Raw genomic sequence first — 25,467 nt, forward strand, 5'->3', positions numbered from 1 at the left:
AAAGCTCAGGAAATCCTCTTGTGCCCTTCCTTGCACAACTGCCTAGTAGAGTAGGGCAGCTGTATCTTAACTAACCAGTTTCTCCTGCCACAACTTCCCTCCCCAGAGATCACACTAATACTCCCACAGCGTGAACCCAAGCGACCAAGGAATACAAGAGATTTCAAGAATCAGTGAGATTGGCAAACACACACTTCAGACCCCAGGAACCAAATTAAGGCATTTTATTAAGAATAGAAGGAAGAAGGCAAATGGACAGAGCAGGTTAAGAATAAAAAGGGCTTTCTGGGCCAAGTCTATCAGCTCTTAAGCTATTTACTTACAACAAAGCATTTAAAAATAAAGCTGCAAGGATGGTCAGTTGTAGGTTTTCTGCTGGTCAGAAAAGGATGAAAGGAACCTGAGGGTGGGTGGGACAGGTAAAAAGGCTGCATACAGCAGCTCATTTTTAAGGGCTCCCCCTCCCACATTGGTTTGAGTGACACCAAGCTCCTTTGGACCAATCGAAGTCCAGAACTTGTTTGGCAGGTAAAGGAGACTGACACCTTTTGGGGAGTGGGTTGATGCTAGATGCTTTGTGGAAAACATCACTAGGAGTTTTCCAGATTGCACCTTTCCTGTGGTTTGTGGCTTCAGGCACTAACTGAGTACACATCAGTCTCATTCAATGAAAATGGAGGGCAAGAAAACATTCTTTTTTATTACAAGCCTTACAGTGCACGTTGAAATACACATCCACACATAACATGACCAGAAAAAAATCAACGTCCATTTTTCTGTCAACTCTTATTAAATCTACTTGGCTTGAAATCCCCATGTTTCACAGAGTCATCATCTTCCCAGGTAGCTTCTCACAAAGATTGATGTGACTTTTGTACATTCCTTTCTAAATCTCTCAGCAAAAGGTACAGGGATTTGCAAACCCCTGGACATTTTATATGACATCTATGTTTTGTTCCAGATCTTCCACATCTAAATCCATCTGTAAATATCCCAAGTTCTCTGCCGTACAGAAACCGCTAGAAAAATAGTATGTCAAAAGCCAAAGGATGGCAAAACACCTTCCTTTGTATGCTAAGCACCATATGCAGATTGCTTGCCGTTTAAGAAATGAAAGAGCAAAGTCGTGACCTAATGAAAAGGAAGGGATTATTCTTCAAATGCTTTCAGGTGCCGGCATTTTTGCAATTTTATGCTTTGCAAGTTCCCTGAAGTCACGCTGTGGGTGGAGAGGGCAGTCGTGAAACAGAGAATGACACAATCGTGCATCTTGTCAATATTGTGCAAAAGGAGAGTTACCACAAATAAGCCCAAATTCTGTATGAGTGTGTGCTGTTAAATTGGAGCAAGGGAAGCGGAGATGTTTCTCTCTAAAAATGAGATTCCAATATTCTGGCAAACTCAAATTGTCTTCAAAAGAAATATATCCAAAGTTGACTTTAAGACGAATGGTACTTCCACACAGCAGTTTACTGTGGACTCAGTGCAGCACATGCTTGGAAGGTTTGTGCCATATCCACATAATGTGATTAACACGTCTCTCTGCTGTGAGAGGACTGCTGAAGTTGTATTGTGTTGGGGCAGGAGTCATAGGCGTCAACAACCATCTCTGTTGTTTTAGGTGCTTGGACACAGTGGTGGAGCAAGCCGATCGGGTGCTTGGAGCGGTGCAGGGCAGGACGCTCCACGGGACCTCCAAGGAGTCTGCCTGCCTCCTCCCACTCAGCCACTTACAGCTGAGGGGAAGGCAGTGGGCAGACCGTTTGGGGCAGCACAGAGCCTGTGGGCACCCAAGCCACAGCGTCACAGAGGCACGTGGCTCGGGCACGCGGCAGGCCCCACGGTGAGTGCCGCTCAGCATTTTGTCACCCCCCTCTGTGGTGATACCTGGGGCAGACCACCCCCACCATCCCCCTTCCTCTGCCCCTGCTTTGATGAATTGCACCCTTAGCCCAGAAACAACTGTCTTTCACATGTGCTTTCATGGGAGATCTTTTAAAATCAAAACCTAAACCAGGATAGACTAAACTGGTAGCAGATCCAGATTTCTTTTCCTTACTTTTCTTTTTTGGAATTCAGAACTGAAACATAGCTGCCCTTTGAAATTCTCACTCCTCCAAATTTAGCAATGCTGTCGTCCAGCCAAGTGATGTGCAGCAAAATGCATATACTGAATTGTGCATAAAAAATTATAAAGTAGTGAAAATAGCAATCAAAATGTATAATATATGGGGAAATTGCTTTGCAAAGATGTGTATATTAAGAGATTTACATACAAAAATGTGGAATTTCCATTACTGTTGGTTTTTTAACAAATAAAATTGCAAGCAGCTGTGGAAATGTGGAGAACTGAGGGTAATATTGGGAAAATGAGTGACTGAAATTGACCTGCTTTTCCACCGGAAGGCGTTCGGAACTTGACAGACCAAACCCGGGGGCTGCAGGCACAACCCCAGATTCCTCCCTCGCACGACTGGCATCATGTAAGCATAAGACATGAACAAGGCTAATGAGAATCTGAGTTCTACTTAGAGAATCTCTACTTACGGGAATGGAGAGAGGAAAAGAGAACAAAAAAATGTACCAATTACCCAGGTGGATGTATGCCTAGTGAGGAAGAGCACAGACAAAGCCCCCTTCAGCACTTGCCTTTTAACAGAATTTTCATCTAGGCTGCAGATCTCACAGTTCTTCATTTGCATTGTTAAGAACGCGAGGTGTCTTTTTATTTTTTTATTTTGGAGCCCTGAACTTTAATCTTTTCCAAAAAAAAAAAAAATTGTATTAGGTTTGAACAGAAGAGCAGGATATCTTATTCTCACTTATTTCAATGCCTCTTTAGTCCCAGATAATTGAAGAGTGGATCTGAGGTGGAAAATAGTTTTGCGGCATTTAAAACTAGAAAGTGTTGTGCGCTCATAGAACCCCTTTCATGTATGTGATTACATAAACGGATGCTCAAATCCACAATGATGCAGAACAATTTATTTATATAGTGTCAATTGCTTCATCCCCCTGCCACTGCCACTGCCGCCGCCACAAATATAGATTAAAGAAACCCGGTGTTTCTGTTTTCAAGTGCAGTTGGCTGGAGTCTACCTTTGTTAAATAGGACATCAATGCACGGGCTAATATTTACATTATTTTAACTCTGTAGGCTGTTACTTTGCCACACAGTTTATGAACCTGGCTTTTAACAAGAGATTTGTGGAGAAAGGAAAATAATCCAGAGGCATCTGATTGGCCACTGTGAGAACAGGATGCTGGACTTGATGGGCCAAAGCTCTTATGATTGGAAGAAATGAATTCTAGAAGCATACTTGCTAGTCAGGTAGCATGTATTGGCAGCTGGTGCTTCTCATGGATGGCTAGGAACATAGGAAGTGGTCATATGACTGAGTCAGACCATTTGTTCAGTACTATGCACTTACTGATGTTGGTTCTTTGAGGTTTCATAGTGGACTCTTCCCCAGCCTTATCTGGAGATGTCAGTAATTGTACCTAGGACATTTGCACATTCAAAGCTTGCACTCTGCAACTCCCATCATATTGTCATACCAATCACTTCCTCCACATAATGGATATCTGGCTCTTTAGTTAAACTTACACATCTTATAAACCTAGACATCAATTATATGTTTAATTTTGCTAGAACAAGTAAGATACATAAACTTTGAATGCTAGAACCGTAAAAATACATAAACTTTGAATTTATTTCACCAGTGTTTCTATTACATTCAATGATTCCGAATATCTTGAAAGAAATTGCTTTGATGCTACAGTTATCAATGCAAAGGAGATCTATTACAAAGTGTATTAGGAAATGATTTTGAATTATGGTGCTGGAGGAGACTCTTGAGAGTCCCATGGACTGCAAGAAGATCAAACCTATCCATTCTTAAGGAAATCAGCTCTGAGTGCTCACTGGAAGGACAGGTCGTGAAGCTGAGGCTCCAATACTTTGGCCACCTCATGAGAAGAGAAGACTCCCTGGAAAAGACCCTGATGTTGGGAAAGATGGAGGGCACAAGGAGAAGGGGACGACAGAGGACGAGATGGTTGAATAGTGTTCTCGAAGCTACCAGCATGAGTTTGACCAAACCGCGGGCGGCAGTGGAAGACAGGAGTGCCTGGCGTGCTCTGGTCCATGGGGTCACGAAGAGTCGGACACGACTAAACAGCAACAATTAGGAAATGAATAAACTATCTTGCAGAGACTCACATGCATATTATGAATTGAGCCACTTTTTCATTTGATGTGTTCCAGAATCCATCTGAACTAGCATTCTGCTGACTCCTTTTGCCTGAAGTTAATCATCATAAGAAGAATTGCATCTAGATACAGTTAATTGTCAAATCAACATAATATAATCAAATCAAATTTACTAAAGCATTGCAAAGATATGTTGACTTCCCAAGCAGTCAAGGTTAGATTGGATTCTTCTAGTTAAAAACTAAATTTAACCTTAATCCAGAACAGATTTAACCAAAGGGCTTAATTGATGAAGAAAGGGTAAAGAAAATTAATCCATAATTTTATATTGCATTCCTTATTTTTTCTCCAAATCAACAGTATCTACTTTTTTTGTATCCAGGATGGTCAATATGCATCCCATGGGCTCTTTTCAAGAGCAGTCACAGCTCAATGGTAGAGCAAATAATTTGTATGCAGAAAGTGGACCATTGTCCAACTCAATACAAGGCAGCTTTCCATTTCCTAGCTGCAAAGAATCAGCTGACTCTGTCCATAATAGATGTAATGAAGTCCCATTGATGTGCAAGACTATATTCATACTATCTCTACCATATCTCCCTAATCTAGCCTATTCGCATGGTTTGGTAGCTTATTGACAAATTCAGAAGGTTGTGTTTTATTATATTCCCATTAAATCCTTAATCAAATTTCCACAAATTTTATTTTAAATCCCGTACCAGGGTGGGTGGAAGACTACACCTACACACACACACACACACACACACACACCCTTCGTGTTTTAAATCATATGCAATTGTTTCTCAGAAGCACCTATGTCTCTGATTATTAAGGTATAAGGAAAGTAATGACAAGAAATGGTCTCGGTACAGCCTGCCGTTTCGGCCATTTATTTTAGAATATATCACTTTTCCCCTCCTGTGCTGAAACTGACACCCTGTTTATACCATGAAAGAGCTTCCTTTTATACTTTATAATCATGAAAAAGAACGTTTAACTAAGTGAAACCAGTGAAATGTAGTCAGATGTATGAAGCACATTAAAAATTAAGAAATAAACAGAAACCCAAACAGAAACCACTAATGTCTGCCGGCACTGTTGCCAGTTAAAAACAATACATTCAATAGCAGTACTGAGCCCTAAACTAACAAAGAGAAGAACCGAGACCTAAATGAACAAACAGTCTGGAGTTACATGTTCTTGCATTGTTCATAACAGGCTATTTCCCCCCAGGACTTGAATTCACAGCAAGCTTCTTATGTGCTGCAGTCAAGGTCTTAAAGCTCTAAGAATTTCACAGCCTGCAACAGGCATTTCAAGTGGACCATGCAGTGTTCATCTGATCACATTTCAGTGCAAACAGCTAAATAAAGAATGAGAAGTCTTATATAAGTCAGTGTTCACCGAAGACACTTACGTCCATAGCTTTGAATCCATTTTATCTGCTCTCAGTCGCATCAAAGCAAAAAATACTTTTCTATTGTCCTCATTCTTCTAGAGGGGGGGGACATTTTCTATTTGCCAATTTAACAGATGAAACATTTATTTTGCAGTTGGTGTAAAGTAACAGCAAGCTTATTAGACCCGATACTGATCCTCCCTGGAGGATTCCAGTGAGCCTGTCACAAAAGGTGCAGGTCAGAGAAACGAAGGAATTAAAAGACGGCAGGCAGGAAAGAGAGAGAAAGTGGTTAAACCAAGCCACACACGCTTATCCTTTTGTTTGATGGGCTTGTAAAGGGAAAATATCAGTGGTTCTTATTGATTCCTTTCCCAGTTTTTAGCTGTTTTGTACAAATTTATTATGTGCTCATCTGAAGGCACACATTGCAAACCACATAAGCTTTTGCAAGCTTACATCTTGTGGTTTTGCCACTTCCTAATTTTTGAAAGTGGTTTATAAGAAGAAATAAGGGGTATGTGTTGTTATCGTTTGTTGAAACGGAGGTTAAACATCTTTTTTGCCATTTTTCTTTCATTCTTTCCTATTCACACAGTTTGGAGACCTTCACAGACTGCTTGGGTTTTCATCCCCCTGAATACTATTATATCCCCTGCAAACTTGGGCACCCCACTCCTGATTCCAATTCATTTATGAACAGATCTCTGGGAGACCTCACAGCTTATCACCCAGCAAATATGCCATGACGGGCATATTTACAAAATTTAGGCTACAATCCTTTATCCATGACAGTAAGCTTCATATCTAAGTAGACATGTAAGAACATAAGACTACAAAGTGAGCATGCTGGATCTAGCCCAGCATCCTCTTCTCACAGTGACCAACCAGATGCCTGTAAGCTGGGCATGAACCCAACAGCACTCTGCCTGCCTGCAAGTCCCAGAAACTGGGATTCAGAGGTTTGATGCCTCTGATGATGGAGATAAAAAATAGCCACTGTGGCTAGTATCTACTGAATTTGTCAAATCCTTTTTTAAAGTCAACCCAAGTTGGTGGCTCTCACTGTCTCCTGTGGTAAAGGTAAAGGGACCCCTGACCATTAGGTCCTGTCGTGACCGACTTTATTGGCCGAGGGAGCCGGCGTACACCTTCCAGGTCATGTGGCCAGCATGACTAAGCCACTTCTGGCGAACCAGAGCAGCGCACGGAAACGCCATTTACCTTCCCACCGGAGCGGTACCTATTCATCTACAGTGGTGCCTCGCAAGACGAAATTAATTCGTTATACGAGGTTTTTTGTCTTGTGAATTTTTTCGTCTTGCGAAGCACCGCTGTGTATTGACGGTTTCCCATAGGAATGCATTGGCGGTTTTAAAAAAAAAGGCGCAAGACGTTTCGTCTTGTGAAGCAAGCCCATAGGGAAATCCGTCTTGCGAAGCAACTCAGAAAATGAAAAACTCTTTCGTCTTGCGAGTTTTTCTTCTTCCGAGGCATTCGTCTTGCGAGGTACCACTGTACTTGCACTTTGGCGTGCTTTCGAACTGCTAGGTTGACAGGAGCAGGGACCGAGCAACGGGAGCTCACCCCGTCACGGGGATTTGAACCACCAACCTTCTGATCAGCAAGTCCTAGGCTCTGTTGTTTAACCCACAGTGCCACCCGCATCCCTATGGGAGCAAGCTTTAGGTTTTATTAAATTATTTTGTTACTGACATCCTTTCAGTGATCAAGCCCAGGATATGGTACATGTTGTTCCCAGGTGGTCACTCATCAAGGCACTAACTAGATTGTGCTATTACAGTAGAACTTTCTCCCAGGTAAACATGGCTGGGAACGGCTCACCTTTTTATCCTCTGGCACGGCAGATCAATAATCCGCTTGCTTTCCAGTCGGTCGCAGTGTGTCTGTGCCACAGTAATTTGAGGGGAGAAGTGAAAGGGTCAACCAGAAGGGAAGGGTCAGGTCAGAAAAGACAGCCGATGACGGATGCTTGCTTCTTGTGGAATGTAGAGCAAAGGTCACTCAAAGCAGGCAAGCCTTAATTCACAAGCAAGTAGCTTGCTGCTGACACCAAATTGTTCAGGGTCTGAACAATTGAGAACTGTAAAAGGATCACTCCAAACTAGGTGAATGGGCTGTGAAATGGCAAAGGCAATTCAGGGCTGATCCACACTTCCTTTCGCCCTGGGAAAACCCAGTGGTTTAGCACTGAATTGGAACAAACAGCCACTGGGTTTTCTGCAGATTGCCACTTGTTCTGATTAAGCGCCAAAGAGCAGATTTTCCAGGAGAAAGCAGCAGGACAAAGGCAAAACCACTCAGACCCATGCCTAGAAAGTGTGGGGCAGCATGCTCTTCTGTTGTTTAAGGTATTTAAGTGTTGCATATGTCTACCCACGGTGTACAAACCACTTACCATTCTTTATTGCTGAAGATTATCTTACATAATAGTACACATTTTGAGTAAAAATGTGCCTTTTAAAGTAAGTCATTCCAAAAAATAAAACGCTTCATAGTTTTTTCACTTCTTCATTCCACAGGTTCTTGATTTTTCTCTTAATATTTTTTTTATTCCTTGGGGAGAAATGGAGGGAACTTTCTCCACAAACCTTCCCAAGTCCCACCTCCCTAGACCTTCATATGTCTTCTTATCTTCAGTATACATCAATATTCATATCTGACCTGAGGCTTCTATGTGGTGGAGAACTGGCACTCTCCAATCCAATGTACCAATGTACCCTGCAAGTGAAAACATATGACCGGGGCAGAGCCAGCCCAAGACATTTTGACATCTGAGGTGAACTACAAAATGGTGCCTCCCTCCCTGCCAGGAAGAAGAGATGAATGAAGATCTACATCAGGGGTGGGGATAAATATCTACATTGGGATCGGCTGCCCCTGAGGTTTCTGCTGCGTGAGGTGGTGACCTCACCTTGGCTCGTAGGTGGGCCAGCCCTGACTGGCGACCTTCAGACAAGTGTCTGATAATGCGGAGGCCTGTTCATGTGATATCTCTCTGAAAGAGAGGGAAGGAATTGCAAATGGGTCCTTTGTGGAACTAACTATTCTGTGAAGAGTAGCTCATACGTCATTATATCAAGGCCCGGGAACCTGTGGCCCTTCAGATGTTGCTGGACCCCAACTGCCATCAGCCCAGACCACTAGCACTGCTAGTTCCCCATCCCTGCATTGCATCACCACTGTTCCATTACCACACAAATTCCCTAAGTATCATATGAACAAGAGCTCTGTAAAGACATGGTCTTCACTTAGGGCAGACAGCAAGTCAAGCTCTCAGTGACTTTTCTCATTTATGTATCACTCTTTGTTTCTTTCCATAATTATAAGGAATGAGGGAACAGTTTTCCTGAACAGAGGACAGGCTGTATCAATCAATGCCCATGGCTTGTTATTGTACAGGTTGCCATATGTAGCCATGGAAACATACAATGGAATGTTTTCAGCTCAAATCTCAATTTCACTTTTGTTATCAACAACAAAACTCTTCACACAATTCAACACCAAAGACTCCATTAGGATTTTTTTGTTTACTGCCATATTTAGATTTTATACCACGATTCATTTCTATTCTTTTGCAACCTATTCTCTGGGCACTCCAAAACAATACAGTGATTATTTCTCATTTAAATTTGAGCTGTCTAGTAACAAATTAAATTATGCACTCATGATAGATGCACACTAAAGTCATGATGGTTTCTAGGTCATGACAAGTATACGAGGCTCGGAGTTGTTCCAGCATCTGGATTTTATGCTGAAGTAGATGTGTTAGTACTACCGTAATAGAAAGGTGTTGAATGGAGTTCATTGCCTGCTAAATGTGCATAGGATTCTTGCACAATGCAAAGGCAGAATGCATCAGTCCTGGGAAAGTCCTGGGAATGAAATGGTTTAAAGCAGCTGGCCCTCCAGGTGTTGCTGTCCTACAACTCCCACTGGCCACTGGGCATGTTGACTGGGGCTAATGGGAGCTGAAGTCCACTGGTATCTGGAAAGAGGACTACAAATTCCCCATCCCTGATTTAAAACACTAAAGCCCTGAAGAAGTCTTTGGTGGACTCCAGATAGCCTTGCACCTTTCTGCTTCGGAAGAGAGGTCTTCAGCAAACCATTTTGTTTACGTTAGTGTGAGGGAAGCTTTACTTGAAACTTCAGCTTGGGGAACTGGTAAAATACCTTGGGTAGAATCCAGTGCTGTGCTAATAGTGGGCGCAGGTGGGTGGTGGCCTGCAGTCGAAGGCAAAACCAGGTGAGTAGAAGACAGCAAAGGAGGTGTGTGTATACAAGTCACGTTGGATAAGACTTGTTTTCTTGAAGAGGAGGAGCGCTTAGAGGATTAAGGGCCTATGTCAAGGGAGTCCCAGTGCATGCACAATAAGCATGGGCAAATCTGTTGATTGTGGTTTGTCTCTGCTTCTCATTTTCCCAATCAACTATTTTTCTCCACATTTCCACATCAGCTGGCGATTATTATTTTTTTAAGCAAGTCCTCATGAAAAGTGATCAGCATTTCAGTGCAAATTTCTCCTGCTATTTATAGTCTCCTGCAATTTTGCCTATACACTTTTTTGCGGAGCAATTCTGCCTAATATCACACATGGAGTTATGGTAGATCATGGAGGAGAAGGCTAGCAGTGACTATGAGCCATGATGGCTATGCTCTGCCTCCACAATTACAGGCAGTAACGCTTTGAATACCAGTTGCTGAAAACTAGGTGTGCTTGGATCCTGCTTGTGGGTTTCCCAGAGTCATCTGGTTGGCTGTTGTGAGAAAGGCATGCTGGATTAGATGGGACATCAGCCTGATTCAGCAGGCTCTTATGTTCTTACATATTTGTATGCTCTTTTTGCTAATATACATTTTATCCATGTTTCTAGATTCAGGTAGGTAGCCGTGCTGGTCTGACGCAGTCAAAATATATAAAACATTTAACATTTTAAAAATTTTAAAAATTGTTGGTCTCTAAGGTGCTACTGGACATTTTTTTATTTTTCTATATATTTCAATTTTATCCAGGTGTATACATTTTTGTACACATTACCTAGCTAGAGAAGTGTTCTACAGAATTTGTGCAAATTGTGAAGGGTCTGTCTTATAATTCACACATAGATTTGAGAAGTGTCGATTATGTAGTTTCTTGTTAAAACACAAACAAGATTGAACTCTCCTCCCCCCCCCCACACATTCCTAATTCACATAGGTAAAAAAGGTAGGTAGGTAAAGGACCCCTAGAAGGTTCAATCAAAGGCGACTATGAGGTGCGGCACTCGTCTCACTGAGAGACACATTTACAACTTATTCATACTGAGAAGTTATGCTATGTATAAATTATCTGAACAGCTATAAAAAAATTGTAATAAGGAAGAGATAGAGGTTTTCGAAAGTATGGTAGTGCTTACCGATGGTCCCTAGGCAAACCAAGTAAAGTCACTGGCCCTGATCACATGCAACACTCAGTCAAACCATTACAGTGGTACCTCGGGTTAAGTACTTAATTCGTTCCGGAGGTCCGTACTTAACCTGAAACTGTTCTTAACCTGAAGCACCACTTTAGCTAATGGGGCCTCCTGCTGTTGGCGCGCCGCCACAGCCCAATTTCTGTTCTCATCCTGAAGCAAAGTTCTTAACCTGACACACTATTTCTGGGTTGGAGGAGTCTTTAACCTGAAGCGTATGTAACCTGAGGTACCACTGTACTTAACATGAATTCCCAGACATGCAGCTTCCCAGCGAGAAGATTGTGGCTGTTTTGCACCTTCTCCAATCCTACTGCTGCCACATTGCTGTGAGATAAAGCCATGGTTTGGCATTACATTTGATCCTGGAGCAAGATAAACCATGAGTTTATACATAAACCATGACTTGGGATCACAGCCATGTGAAGTTGTAGTAGGAGCAGACGTGGTAAAAGAAGCCACGATCTCTCCAGTGACCTGAGCATTTGTTTCCTTGCCCTAGTGTTATATCTTTCTCTATCTCCCTCGCATTTTGCTTGCCTTCTCTCCTCCGCTATTTGTAAGGCCTCATTGGACAGCCACTTTGCTTTCTTGCATTTCCTTTTCATTGGGATGGTTTTCGTTGCTGCCTCCTGTATAATGTTTCGAGCCTCCATCCATAGTTCTTCAGGCACTCTGTCCAGCAATTCTAAATCCTTAAACCTGTTCCTCACTTCCACTGTGTATTCATAAGGGATTTGGTTTAGATTGTATCTTACCGGCCCAGTGGTTTTTCCTACTTTCTTCAGTTTAAGCTTGAATTTTGCTATAAGAAGCTGATGATCTGAGCCACAGTCAGCTCCAGGTCTTGTTTTTGCTGACTGTATAGAGCTTCTCCATCTTTGGCTGCAGAGAATATAATCAATCTGATTTCGATGCTGCCCATCTGGTGATGTCCATGTGTAGAGTCGTCTCTTGTGTTGTTGGAAAAGAGTGTTTGTGATGACCAGCTTGTTCTCTTGACAGAACTCTATTAGCCTTTGCCCTGCTTCGTTTTGAATTCCAAGACCAAATTTGCCAGTTGTTCCTTTTATCTCTTGATTCCCTACTTTAGCATTCCAATCCCCTATAATGAGAAGAACATCCTTCTTTGGTGTCACTTCTATAAGGTGTTGTAAGTCTTCATAGAATTGGTCAATTTCAGTTTCTTCAGCACCAGTAGTTGGTGCATAAACTTGGATTACTGTGATGTTAAAAGGTCTGCCTTGGATTCGTATCGAGATCATTCTATCATTTTTGAGATTGCATCCCAGTACAGCTTTCGCCACTCTTTTGTTGACTATGAGAGCCACTCCATTTCTTTTACGGGTTTCTTGCCCACAGTAGTAGATATGATAGTCATCCGAACTGAATTCGCCCATTCCCGTCCATTTTAGTTCACTGATGCCCAGGATGTCAATGTTTATTCTTGCCATCTCATTTTTGACCACATCCAACTTACCCAGGTTCATGGTTCTTACATTCCAGGTTCCTATGCAATATTTTTCTTTACAGCATTGGACTTTCCTTTCGCTTCCATGCATATCCGCAACTGAGCGTCCTTTCGGCTTTGGCCCAGCCGCTTCATCAGCTCTGGATCTACTTGTACTTGTCCTCCGCTCTTCCCCAGTAGCATGTTGGACGCCTTCCGACCTGAGGGGCTCATCTTCCAGCGTCATATCTTTTATATGCCTGTTGTCTTTGTCCATGGAGTTTTCTTGGCAGGGATACTGGAGTGGCTTGCCGGTTCCTGCTCCAGGTGGATCACGTTTGGTCCAAACTCTCCACTATGACCTGTTCATCTTGGGTGCCCTGCTCGGCATAGTTCATAGCTTCTCTGAGTTCTTCAAGCCCCTTCGCCACGGCAAGGCAGTGATCCATGAAGATAGAGAAAGATACAGGAAATTGAATGCAGAATTCCAAAAAATAGCAAGGAGAGACAAGAAGGCCTTCTTAAATGAGCAATGCAAAGAAATAGAGGAAAACAACAAAATGGGAAGAACCAGAGATCTGTTTAAGAAAATTGGAGATATGAAAGGAACATTTCGTTCAAAGATTACCATAATAAAGGACAAAAGTGGTAAGGACCTAACAGAAGCAGAAGACATCAAGAAGAGGTGGCAAGAATACACAGAGGAACTATACCAGAAAGATATGGATGTCTCGTACACCCCAGGTAGTGTGGTTGCTGACCTTGAGCCAGACATCCTGGAGAGTGAAGTCAAATGGGCCTTAGAAAGCATTGCAAATAACAAGGCCAGTGGAAGTGATGGTATTCCAGCTGAACTATTTAAAATTTTAAAAGATGATGCTGTTAAGGTGCTACACTCAATATGCCAGCAAGTTTGGAAAACTCAGCAGTGGCCAGAAGATTGGAGAAGGTCAGTCTACATCCCAATCCCAAAGAAGGGCAGTGCTAAAGAATGCTCCAACTACCGCACAATTGCACTCATTTCACACGCTAGCAAGGTTATGCTTAAAATTCTTCAAGGAAGGCTCAAGCAGTATGTGGACCGAGAACTCCCAGAAGTGCAAGCTGGATTTAGAAGAGGCAGGGGAACCAGAGACCAAATTGCAAACATGCGCTGGATTATGGAGAAAGCTAGAGAGTTCCAGAAAGACATCTACTTCTGCTTCATTGACTATGCAAAAGCCTTTGACTGTGTCGACCACAGCAAACTATGGCAAGTTCTTAAAGAAATGGGAGTGCCTGATCACCTCATCTGTCTCCTGAGAAATCTCTATGTGGGACAAGAAGCTACAGTTAGAACTGGATATGGAACAACTGATTGGTTCAAAATTGGGAAAGGAGTACGACAAGGCTGTATTTTGTCTCCCTGCTTATTTAACTTATATGCAGAATTCATCATGCGAAAGGCTGGGCTGGATGAATCTGAAGCCGGAATTAAGATTGCTGGAAGAAATATAAACAACCTCAGATATGCAGATGACACAACCTTGATGGCAGAAAGTGAGGAGGAATTAAAAAACCTTTTATTGAGGGTGAAAGAGGAGAGCACAAAATATGGTCTGAAGCTCAACATCAAAAAAACGAAGATCATGGCCACTGGTCCCATCACCTCCTGGCAAATAGAAGGGGAGGAAATGGAGGCAGTGAGAGATTTTACTTTCTTGGGCTCCATGATCACTGCAGATGGTGACAGCAGCCACGAAATTAAGAGACGCCTGCTTCTTGGGAGGAAAGCAATGGCAAACCTAGATAGCATTTTAAAAAGTAGAGACATCACCTTGCCAACAAAGGTCCGTATAGTAAAAGCTATGGTTTTCCCAGTAGTGATGTATGGAAGTGAGAGCTGGACCATAAAGAAGGCTGATCGCCGAAGAATTGACGCTTTTGAATTATGGTGCTGGAGGAGACTCTTGAGAGTCCCATGGACTGCAAGAAGATCAAACGCATCCATTCTTAAGGAAATCAGCCCTAAGTGCTCACTGGAAGCACAGATCGTGAAGCTGAGGCTCCAATACTTTGGCCACCTCATGAGAAGAGAAGACTCACTGGAAAAGACCCTGATGTTGGGAAAGATGGAGGGCACAAGGAGAAGGGGACGACAGAGGACAAGATGGTTAGACAGTGTTCTCGAAGCTACAAACATGAGTCTGACCAAACTGCGGGTGGCAGTGGAAGACAGAAGTGCCTGGCGTGCTCTGGTCCATGGGGTCACGAAGAGTCGGACACGACTGAACGACTAAACAACAAAGTGTTATATCCAAACTTGGTCTAGCTAACTTTTTATCTGGTAAGAGTTCCTCCAAGGAATGGTAGTTATATATGGCCCACATGTAGATTCAAAGGGCTCCTCATGCCACTCTTGGCATCTGGTTTGCTGCTAAACTTGGCTAAGGAATAAAGAACTGGAAAGATATAGCACCGCTGTAGATATTACAAAGAGAGCGCCACAAAAATTTATAGATGTGGGTGTTTTGTGTTATTTGTAATAACTTTTCTACACAACCATGTCTCATTTTCACACATAGCCATTCAACCATCTTTAACACACACACAAACTGCTCATCCCTCCCTCCAGTAGGTCACAAACAACTGGAGCCTATTGCACGATAGGTGCTCCTCATGCATGTACAATTTGCAGCATCAACACTATGTTGTCAGCATCTAAATGCCAGTCCATACCTCCCCCACTACCCCATTTTAATTCAGATTTACCCATTCCACAGAAAATCTAATAAGCAAAAAACACCCCACCTGTTACAAATGACCCATCTGCAATACCTGAATGACCCATCAATAGTAGTAAGGATTATTAGGCCTATTAATAGCAGTAAGACTTAATATTAAAGTATTAACAGTACAAAAAGCACCCTGACACACACACTCTTCACAAATATACACACCCCATACACACACGGCTTGTTTACTTCTTTAAGACGACGGAGAAAGGGGAGGGCCCTCTGAAAACTACCAGGGGTGAGAGGGAAACATGTTTGGAAGCCAAACATTTTGCCACATGAGAAGAACGGCATTCTTCTGTTCGAGCAACCAAACTGGAACTTGGCTTTTTCTTCAGTACTAGCAACAACATGTCCTCTGAGGACATTAGGGTAACTTAAGGAGTGCAGAGCAGGCTATGTGGCAGACGTACATCTTTTCCTCATCATCTCAATTACTGCCTGCTCCCCTGGCAAGTTTCTGGTGGTAGATACAGCTGCTTCACTCTGTCCTTTTCCTCTGCTCCCTTTAGGCCAGCTGTGGGGAACCTGTGAGTTTCCAGGCATTGCTGGACTACAACTCCCATCCCACCACTCCTGATCATTGGTCATGCTGTCTGGGGCTGCTGGAAGTTGAAGTCCAATAACATCTGGAGAGTCACAGATAACTCATCCCTGCTCTGGGCCCTAGTCACCATTCTGCAATTGCAACACTGCGAAGCGGAGAAACAATCTTGATTCCTATTAACGCGTATAGGACTGAACTCATTACCCTTTTTCTCTTTCACACAAATAATCAGTACTACTCTTCTGATTCATTCAAGGAATCCCCTGGCTTGTTTAAATCATAAAACGCAAGCAGCTTCTGGAATATGGCATATAAACAACTTCAAAAAACTTTCCCCCTCAACAATGGAATGTGGTTGTTTTCTTTCCAGTAACATTACACCGAAATAAATGAAGAAGCAACCATATATGAAAACATCAATACTGTATAGATAAATCGCCTACAAAAGTTTTAAGAAACCTCATGACCATATATACAAAGATAGACAGGACATAATGCTCAACAGCATTCAGGAAAGAGTGTTAGAATTAACTAAACCTATTCGGTAAAATAAAGCAAATTTACCAGAAGGATTGATATCCTGGTGGGCATTAATGCAGTCTCACAGGCACATTAGAAGACTTTGAATGTTGATGCATCACTGTAATATTCTTTTGTTTTCATTTTTCATTCTATAACTCACCAGTGAATAACTTTTTTTTTGTTTTGCTTTGTTATCTTCATTTACCAACTAGTTTTGTAATTCTTCTTATGCATACAATTTCTGGCTAAAATGCAGGCAGATGCAGAAAGTAAACGGAATCTCTGTAAAGTAGAAGACTCCAGGGAATGCACATTCAAAACTTTTTCATAACTATTTTCCATGCTTCTTTCTGCTGCTTGCTTGCATATAAAGCAGAGTTATCATTGAAATGGTCTAAAGAACAATTGAGAGGTCTGCTCTTATGACAACTGTTAGAGAGTGAACAATTTTAGAGCCAAGATCACTAGTGATATTTGATATTCTATCCAGCTGCATATAAAATAATAACTTTAAGGAACTAAGATAGTCACTCCACTCAAAACCAAAGAAGTAAATACTCACTCATTCATATGACGATGTGCTCCATGAATATGGGAAAGCCAAGAAGAAAATCTGACCGAATGATGATAAGTCACAAAAAGTTAGACAAAAGGAACAGTCAACATCAGAGGCTAACCAGTATAAATCCTCTCTTCCTCCCCTTGCTAAAACTTAAAAACTAAATGCAGTGCATTGAAGAAGGGAAACCCACTTTTCAGCAAAGACTACAGCCTTCTGTCAGTCAAATGCTGCATAGTTTCAACTAGGCATCTATCCAAAAAGACATGGAATTATTCTATTTTTGTCTCCCATTGCAGTAGAAACATTTTTACAGATTTGTGGCAAGGGCTTGAAGTTTTATGGTGGTCAGCTGGAGGAGGAGAAGCATAATTAAAGGCCCTGGTGAGGTTAAACTAGCCCAGAGAAAAGGAGCTGAGCACATTCAAAGAGCAAGATAAACATAGATGTTTTTTTTCCCAGGGGCCTGTAATGGAGGAAGCATCACACACAAATAAAAATGCCAGATGCACTATACAGGAAAAATCTGTAAATGCAGTTTAATCACAAAAATGTTTAAAAACTATCAAGACTTTTTTTCCCTGAAATGAAATTTTGGACTTTTTATATTTAAAAAAAGACATAGCACAAATATATTTACCATCTGGAGAATGTCACAGGTGTTTCCCTCGAAAGTAAATCTTATTTTGCTCAATCGCTTATGATAACTAACGCACATCTTTTGGCACTACAGCCCTATTCCCACCTTCTAAGGAGTTTCACTGAACACAGTGGGACTGATTTCTGAGTAGATATGTATAGGATTGCACTGTCAATAGTCTTCTCTAAATGTATCGTTATGTGAACAAGCAGCATGCTGTCACATCCTGCTGAAAAGTTCCCAGTTCACTCTTCCCTTGCTTCTGCTCTTGACTATTGCTTATGGTTTGCTGGGAGAGCATGTCTGCATGTCACACGCAGTCAGCCTCCAGGTGCTTTCTTCCTCAGCACAGCGGCAGCAGGATTGGTAGAGGAGTTAATTCATAGAACTATCGAGTCGGAAGGAGTCCTGAGGATCGTCTAGTCCAACCCCCTGCAGTGCAGGAATATGCAGCTGTCCCATATGGGGATCAAACCTGCAACCTTGGCATTATCAGCACCACGCACCGGCCAACTGAGCCATCCAACTGGGAGCTTTTGAAAGCAGTGTACAGATGTTGCTGGACACCAACTCCCATCAGACCCAACCGGCATGACCAATGGTCAGTGATGGCAGGAGTTGAAGTCCAACAACATCAGCAAGACCACAGGTTCCCCATCCCTTCCTTAAAGCATGGAAGCAGGCCCTTAGGCACTTAGAAGGTGAGAAACCAGGTCACAAGCAAAGTTTCTCTGTTTTTCCAGGGACGGTTCCCATTTTAATAAATAATAATAATAATAATTTATTATTTATACCCCTCCCATCCGGCTGGGTTTCCCCAGCCACTCTGGGCGGCTTCCAACAGAATATTAAAATACAATAGTCTATTAAACATTAAAAGCTTCCCCCCTAAACAGGGCTGCCTTCTGTTTCCTATCCTCCCCCCCCCCAAAAAAAAAAAAATCCCTCTTGTTTCTATTTGGTCTTTTAAACTAGTCTCTTTTATTCTCGTTCCTCTCTGGAGTCCACTTGGGCTGCTTGGTTGCTTTTTTGTTAGGGGACGTTGCTTGCATTGTTACTCCTTAGTGCTATTCTACCTCCCTGCTGGAAAAGGCCAATGGCCCCTCGAGTCCAGCCCCCTCTTCTCACAGGAGCCTACCAGATAATTGTGGGAAGCCTGCAAGCAAGACCTGAGTGCAACAGCATTCTCCATACTTGTGAGTATCAGCAACTAGTATTCAGAGGCTGACTACTTCTGACAGTGTAGACAAAATATAGCCATTGTGGCTAGCCTTAAAAAAAGGTAAAGGTAAAGGACCCCTGACAGTTAAGTCCAGTCGCGAACGACTCTGGGGTTGTGGCGCTCATCTCGCTTTACTGGCTGAGGGAGCCGATGTTTGTCCGCAGACAGTTTTTCCGGGCCATGTGGCCAGCATGAGTAAGCCGCTTCTGGCAAAACCAGAGCAGCACACGGAAACACCGTTTACCTTCCCGCCAGAGCGGTGCCTATTTATCTACTTGCACTTTGACGTGCTTTTGAACTGCTAGGTTGGCAGGAGAAGGAACCAAGCAATGGGAGCTCACCCTGTCACGGGGATTCGAACTGCTGACCTTTCTATTGGCAAGCCCAAGGCTCAGTGGTTTTACACCACAGCACCACCCATGTCCCTGGCTAGCCTTATCCCCCATTAATTTGTACAATCCATCCAAGTTATTCCAGTTTCTTCGTGGACGAAAGCAGGCCAGTTCTAAGTTCAGCCTAAGTGAGCAGGGAAATGTTTAAGCATCTGCTAAAACAAATGTACATACCATATTTACTCCATATTCAGTAAATACTTGGGTTATGCCACCAGGCAACCCAAAGCAAGTCATATGCTGCCACTACTTCCACTGTTCCTTCATTCTCCTCCGATATATATAGTTTAGCCCCCATTAATATCCTCTCATTGCATACCATTTGAGAAGTCTGAAAAGGCAGCCTTGGGATATGATCACAATTTGCACTGCATGTATCTCACTAGACTAGTGGCACTGAAGAGAACATTGTCCGTTGAAAAGAATTGTCAGCAAAAGAGATCATATCTTTTTCAGACAGCAGAGTTTTCCCTCCCCAATACTTTCCCCCCTCTTTATTTCTCAGCTCAGAACTTTGCATATCTTTCTTGATGCCCAAGAAAACAGCATAATGGGAAACCCACACAGGAAATATCCCAAAAATATGCATGCGAGGAAGCCACGAGAAACTGAGATACACACTCAACTCTCTGCACTGGAAAGGTGTGCCTCTGTTTCTTTATCTGGAACAAGATTTCTTTTCAATTGAATTCAAAACTACGTTTGTTTTTTGCTGCTTTTGAAAGAAGTTAATGATCCCACATGTGGAAATTCTATGCTTCCAACATGAAATGCAGACGGGGCACACCCAATGTTGTTTTTTCCCCCTAAAAGCAAGAAAAACCTACGCTTAAGAAAAGTGAACGGTATATATAATTAAGCAAGCCAATACGAATGCATCAAACAGCATTTTCTTTTCTTAGCTTAGTAATTGTCCCTTAAAAACTAAACTATCTCTCTACAGGATGCTAGTCTGGTAAATTACAGGTTTTGGCTGAAGTCTCTCTATTTCTCAGAGAACAGAAGGATTCGTTGCAAAATCCCAGCAAAGACAGAGTAGACTACACAGCTGACCCTGCTGCTTAAAGTTTCATCTTTTGAAAAACTCTATATACTTACAGTTTCTCACTTTCTTAGATTTCTGAAGAACAAACTGCTCAGTTAGATTTTCTCTAAACTAGCCTGGAGGAATAAATCACCACTGCAATCCCTTTTGTAACCACTTGGATCTATTTTTCGTCTCCTCTTTCCCCTCCCCTCACGTGGCTTTCCTGCAAACTTCTGCTCTTTCCCGGATGGGAGCATTTACTAGAAGTTGATTTAAAGAAACAGCCACCCTAGGCAGAAAGCAAAGGACATCTTCTTCCATCTACCCCCCCCCCCCCCATGCTCAGATATTAAAAGAGAATTGGCAGAAAGGCCTTAAGGATCAAGGCAAACAATAAGAGTGACTGAGTGAGTGAGTGAGGAGTACATGGAAGAAGAACAGGTGTCCTGACTTGAATTAAACTGATTTCAAAGTAGTCTTTTCTAGAATCTGGAAACAGGGACTGGACCTGCCAAAGAAAGAAAGAAAGAAAGAAAGAAAGAAAGAAAGAAAGAAAGAAAGAAAGAAAGATCTGTGCAGCAACAGATTGATTCTTGATCTCTTTTTCACAGAACTATTCTCTGAAGGGATCATGCAGACAGAATGGGAAATTTCACAAGGAGGAGAGCCTACATAGTGGCCTACTTTGCTGCCTCCATTGCATCCTTATTTTGACGTCCAGCAGAACTTTTCTGGGCAATGCAGGAGGTTTTTCCGTCTGGCCGGAAGGAGGGGCAGAACCTATAGTATCTCGCTGTGACTCCACTGTTACAGCTGTTGAATCTCAAAGGGTGTCCAGAACACTGTCTAGTCTTGTTATGTTGGATGAGTTTCCGTTGGTAAGGCTTGAGGACCTAGGTGTTCCCTAACAACCTCTTTTCCTATCCTGGGCTGCAGCTCCTTCCCTGCAGCATTCATTTTATTATCATCAGGTTAAGCACTATTTCCCTTTTGGGAGAAAATAGAGGCAAAGTAGGTGTTGAAGTCGGGACGCGGGTGGCGCTGTGGGTAAAAGCCTCAGCGCCTAGGGCTTGCCGATCAAAAGGTCGGCGGTTCGAATCCCTGCGGCGGGGTGCGCTCCTGTTGCTCGGTCCCAGCGCCTGCCAACCTAGCAGTTTGAAAGCACCCCTGGGTACAAGTAGATAAATAGGGACCGCTTACTAGCGGGAAGGTAAATGGTGTTTCCGTGTGCGGCTCTGGCTCGCCAGAGCAACGGTGTCATGCTGGCCACGTGACCCGGAAGTGTCTCCGGACAGCACTGGCCCCCGGCCTCTTGAGTGAGATGCGCGCACAACCCTAGAGTCTGTCAAGACTGGCCCGTACGGGCAGGGGTACCTTTACCTTTACCTTTAGGTGTTGAAGTAGCTCCACCATCTCTCTGTCACTCAATAGCATGTCTCCACCTTCTCCACACAGGGGACCTTGTCCTTCCTCTTGCTTTGAACATAGCCAAAGAACCTTTTATTATTATTTGTAACCTCTCTTGCAAGCCTCAGCTCATTCTGAGCTGGCCTTCTCCCTGCAAGTAGTGGCTGCTCTTTTATACTCTCCTTTTGTGATTTGCCCTTTCTTCCATTTCTTATACATGCCCCTTTTAAATTAGAAAGCTCCTTATGCAGCCACCGCAGTTTCTTTAGATGCCTCCCACTTTTCTTCCTTTCTGGAGTTGTTTGCCTTTGTGCCTTCAATATCTCTCCTTTGAGAAACTCCCATCCGTCATGAACGCCCTTCTCTTTGAATATTTCTGACCATGGGGTCTCACCCAGTAGTTTGTTTCACTTCTCCCACACCCAGAAACTACACTGACTGCTCTATGGTTTCAAGTGCAACAGTTGGGGGGTGGGGGAATGGAAGTAGCTATAACACGAATGAGCTTTCTTTCAGGCTCTTTCCTTTGACTTGTAAAAAGGAGGCATTGTTACTGGTGATCATGCTCATATTTATTTGTCTGAGATACTGATAATGCCTCCAAGGGCTTCTCATAAGTCTAGACATGTGTCTCAGTATGAATGTTGTGCAGAATATTAAGGTTCCGGGGTCCATCCATCTGCTCAAAGATATAATGAACTCTTCACTCAGCAAACCCTGTAATTATTCTCAGGATAGCTCTGAGGGCACCAGGCATGTATCATGAAGAAAAGGTTTCATTATCTCCTTAGCTTGTGAATAGGATCATTTTACGAGCATCCTCTGGGGAACGATTTCTTATATTGTTCATAGCCCCTTGGGGCAATTCATTCCAAAAAAAGAAAAATACTTTCTCTAGGATTGCAAGCTGACCAAGGCTTGGCCTGCACAGTGCCTTTTCAGCATTATCTATCAGTATTATCTAAGCTGATCTATTGATCTATGTGTAAAGATCAAGCTGTTGTCAAAGGCACAGCAGCAGAGGTCTGTAAAAAAGCAAGGTGACAACCTAACCTTTGTTACAAACCCTATAAAGCAGGACTGCAAATGACAGCCTCCCTCTCTGAGCAGACGCACAAGAGGTGTTCCAACTGCTGCTACCACCTCTGCTGAGCCTTGGCAGAAGAGGCTGAACTATATATTGTTTCAAAATGGAGGGTGATATCCAAAGACTTGCAAGGGCTCCGTGCAAGAGATATGCACTAACCCAGTTATTTTATCTTATGTTGTGTTTGTGCTCTTTCTGCTCTTTTTTCACACCCTGAAAGTCAGCATATAAAGTATGTGTGCAAGTGTGTCTCATCTAAAGATACATTTTAATGCTTCAGAAGCACTGTGTTATTCAAAATTATGTAGATTTGATAGATTAATTGGTCAAACAATGAAACTAGTATGTTTGATCAATTACTGTTTCTTTAATCGCATGACAGCCCTGCTGTTCATGTGGTAATAATGATATATTATTATTTCTGAAGTGCTTTTCAAACAAAGCACATTATAATGAATAAAATTAAAGACAAGCCCTCTCAATTTCTAGTCTAATAATTGCTGCATGTAAGTGCGCTTGGGAACAGGTAGAGATCTAATGCGATCAGAATATTTTGTATTGCATTACTGTTGCCATCAAGTGTATTCAACAGAACTTATTTCCTAGCCATTACTGCATAATTTAGAAGCAAATGAATTATTCAATAAAACAATACACTATTTAGTCTGGCATTATTTGCTGTCAACATCACACATTAGATTCTGCTGATAGCTTCTCCTTTTCTCACATAAACGATATTTGGACATCATTGCAGCAACTGAGGAGAAGGCTAGGGTTAGCAAGTGCTTCTAATATTAGAACTGAAGTTTAGAAGCTGCCTGTCGCAGCTGTAAATTCGTCAGGGGAAGCTTCCCTCCTCCTTGTTTTGCCCTAGTGGGGAACATGTGATCCTTCAGATGTAGTGAGATCCCATCAGCCTCAGCCATCACCGCTAATGGTCAGAAATACAGTAATAGGAGTTCCCATCAAAAAGCAGAATGTATCTCCATGCCAGAGAGAAACTAACCTGTTGAATTTCTGAAAGCAGCACAGCTTTGAAGGCACAGATTTCTTTTTTAAGACCTATGCAAGAATAGTGAAAATATCCATGCGCATCATGGGATTCCATGTTTTTTCTGGTTTATTTCAACAGAAAAATACTCTGCTTGTACAATTTTTTGAAACTTTATCTGGGTATACATTTGCATCTTACTTGCCCAATTTGTACTATGTTTCTGAAGTACATCTCTATCTTATGGGGGAAATAGTTCTCCTACAATACTGTACCTTCACAGAAGAAAGCTATGTTATTCAAGAGATAAGGAACACCAGTGCTATTTTTCTAGAAAAAGAGGTGCCGGAACACACCATGAACACCTCCCTCATTCTCTTAGAATGGCAATGGTGCTAGAAGAGAGGTGCTAGAACTGAGTTCCACCTGGGGGGGGGGGAGCCCTGAGGAACATCAATGGCATGGGATGCATTTAGCCCTCTGGAATTCCATGACTGGTCATCAGAACTCTCCCCAGGCTACACCAATAACCACCCCTGATTTTGCACCCTCCTTGAATGCTTTTCACTGGCTGGGATGTGTCATTGAACTCTGACAATGCTTCTGAATTGGGTGGAGGATAGCCCTTAGAACAAAACCAATCAAACATTTCCAGTGTAACAATGAAACAGACCCCCCCCCCCAAAAAAAGTACACTCTTGAGAAGATCAGTCTGATCAAAAACATTTTCCATGAATACTTCCAAGAGCAATTGCTCTCCCCTTCCAAAAACCCCAAGATCCCACTTGGCTAGGCCGCTGCATCCTCAATTCCCAGATGGACCTATCTGAGAAGGGTGGGAAATGTCTCTTAGACCAGGTGTGGGGAAAGTTTGGCATTCCAGATGTTGCTGAATTAGAGCTCCCATCCTTTCTGGCCACTGGCCACGCTTGCTAGGACTGCTGGGGGTTGTATTTCAGCAACATTCATTGAGAGCTAGTGTGGTGTAGTGGTTAAGAGCGGTAGTCTCGTAATCTAGGGAACCGGATTCGCGTCTCCGCTCCTCCACATGCAGCTGCTGGGTGACCTTGAGCCAGTCACACTTCTCTGAAGTCTCTCAGCCTCACTCACCTCACAGAGTGTTTGCTGTGGAGGAGGAAGGGAAAGGAGAATGTTAGCCGCTTTGAGACTCCTTCGGGTAGTGATAAAGCGGGATATCAAATCCAAATCCAAATCCAAGCAACATTCAGTGGGCCAAAGTTTCCCAGCTGTGTGAGACTAAGAAAAAAACAGGTGGCCTGGTGCTGCTTCTTCTCTCTTTCCAAACCTAGAGTGCTTTTTTAAAACGTCCCATGCTAAGGGGTGGGGGGAACAGATGGACTGCTGGCTGCTTCTCTCCGACTTCCAAGCCTCCTATTTGTCCCAGGACCGTTGCTCCTGAAAACCCCATTCAGCCCTGAAAAAAGTTGAACAGATTGGTAGCAACTGAACCCCCTCCATGCAAGCTATTCCCATTAAGGCAACCCACAGAGCAAGGGGCTTTGTCATGATGGCTCAGTGGTAGAGCAACTGCTTTGCATGTACCCATGTTCAATTCCTGGTATCTCCAGGTAGGGCTGGGGGAGACCCTGGTCTGAAATCCTGGAGAGCTGCTGCCAATCAGTGTAGACAATATTGCACTAAATGGACTAATGGGTTTGACCTAAAGCAAGCTCAGCTGTGAGGGATCCATGCTGGGGCAGAAGAAGGGCACAAGGCAGGATTTGGCATCTTCTTCCTC

The 25,467-nt window shown here is 42.9% G+C and overlaps 2 protein-coding genes across 3 annotated transcripts in view; both read right to left on the reverse strand.

Moving 5' to 3' along the window:
* The window catches only part of INSC (INSC spindle orientation adaptor protein), a 134,525-nt gene extending 114,129 nt beyond the window's left edge, over window positions 1–20,396 (reverse strand). The window contains exon 1 of one of the 2 annotated variants that reach the window (XM_083408237.1): window positions 20,295–20,396. The gene's annotated coding sequence lies outside the window, so the exon portion shown is untranslated. Of the gene's footprint in view, window positions 1–16,945; window positions 17,121–20,294 lie in introns of those variants that run through there. The other variant, XM_083408236.1, reaches the window with a different exon arrangement.
* RIC3 (RIC3 acetylcholine receptor chaperone) overlaps window positions 1–25,467 on the reverse strand; it is a 513,554-nt gene that overhangs the window by 7,345 nt on the left and 480,742 nt on the right. The gene's annotated exons all lie outside the window — the stretch shown is intronic.

Source organism: Podarcis tiliguerta (assembly GCF_965153285.1).
Source record: "Podarcis tiliguerta genome assembly, chromosome: 1".
In the NCBI taxonomy this organism is placed as follows: Eukaryota; Metazoa; Chordata; class Lepidosauria; order Squamata; family Lacertidae; genus Podarcis; species Podarcis tiliguerta.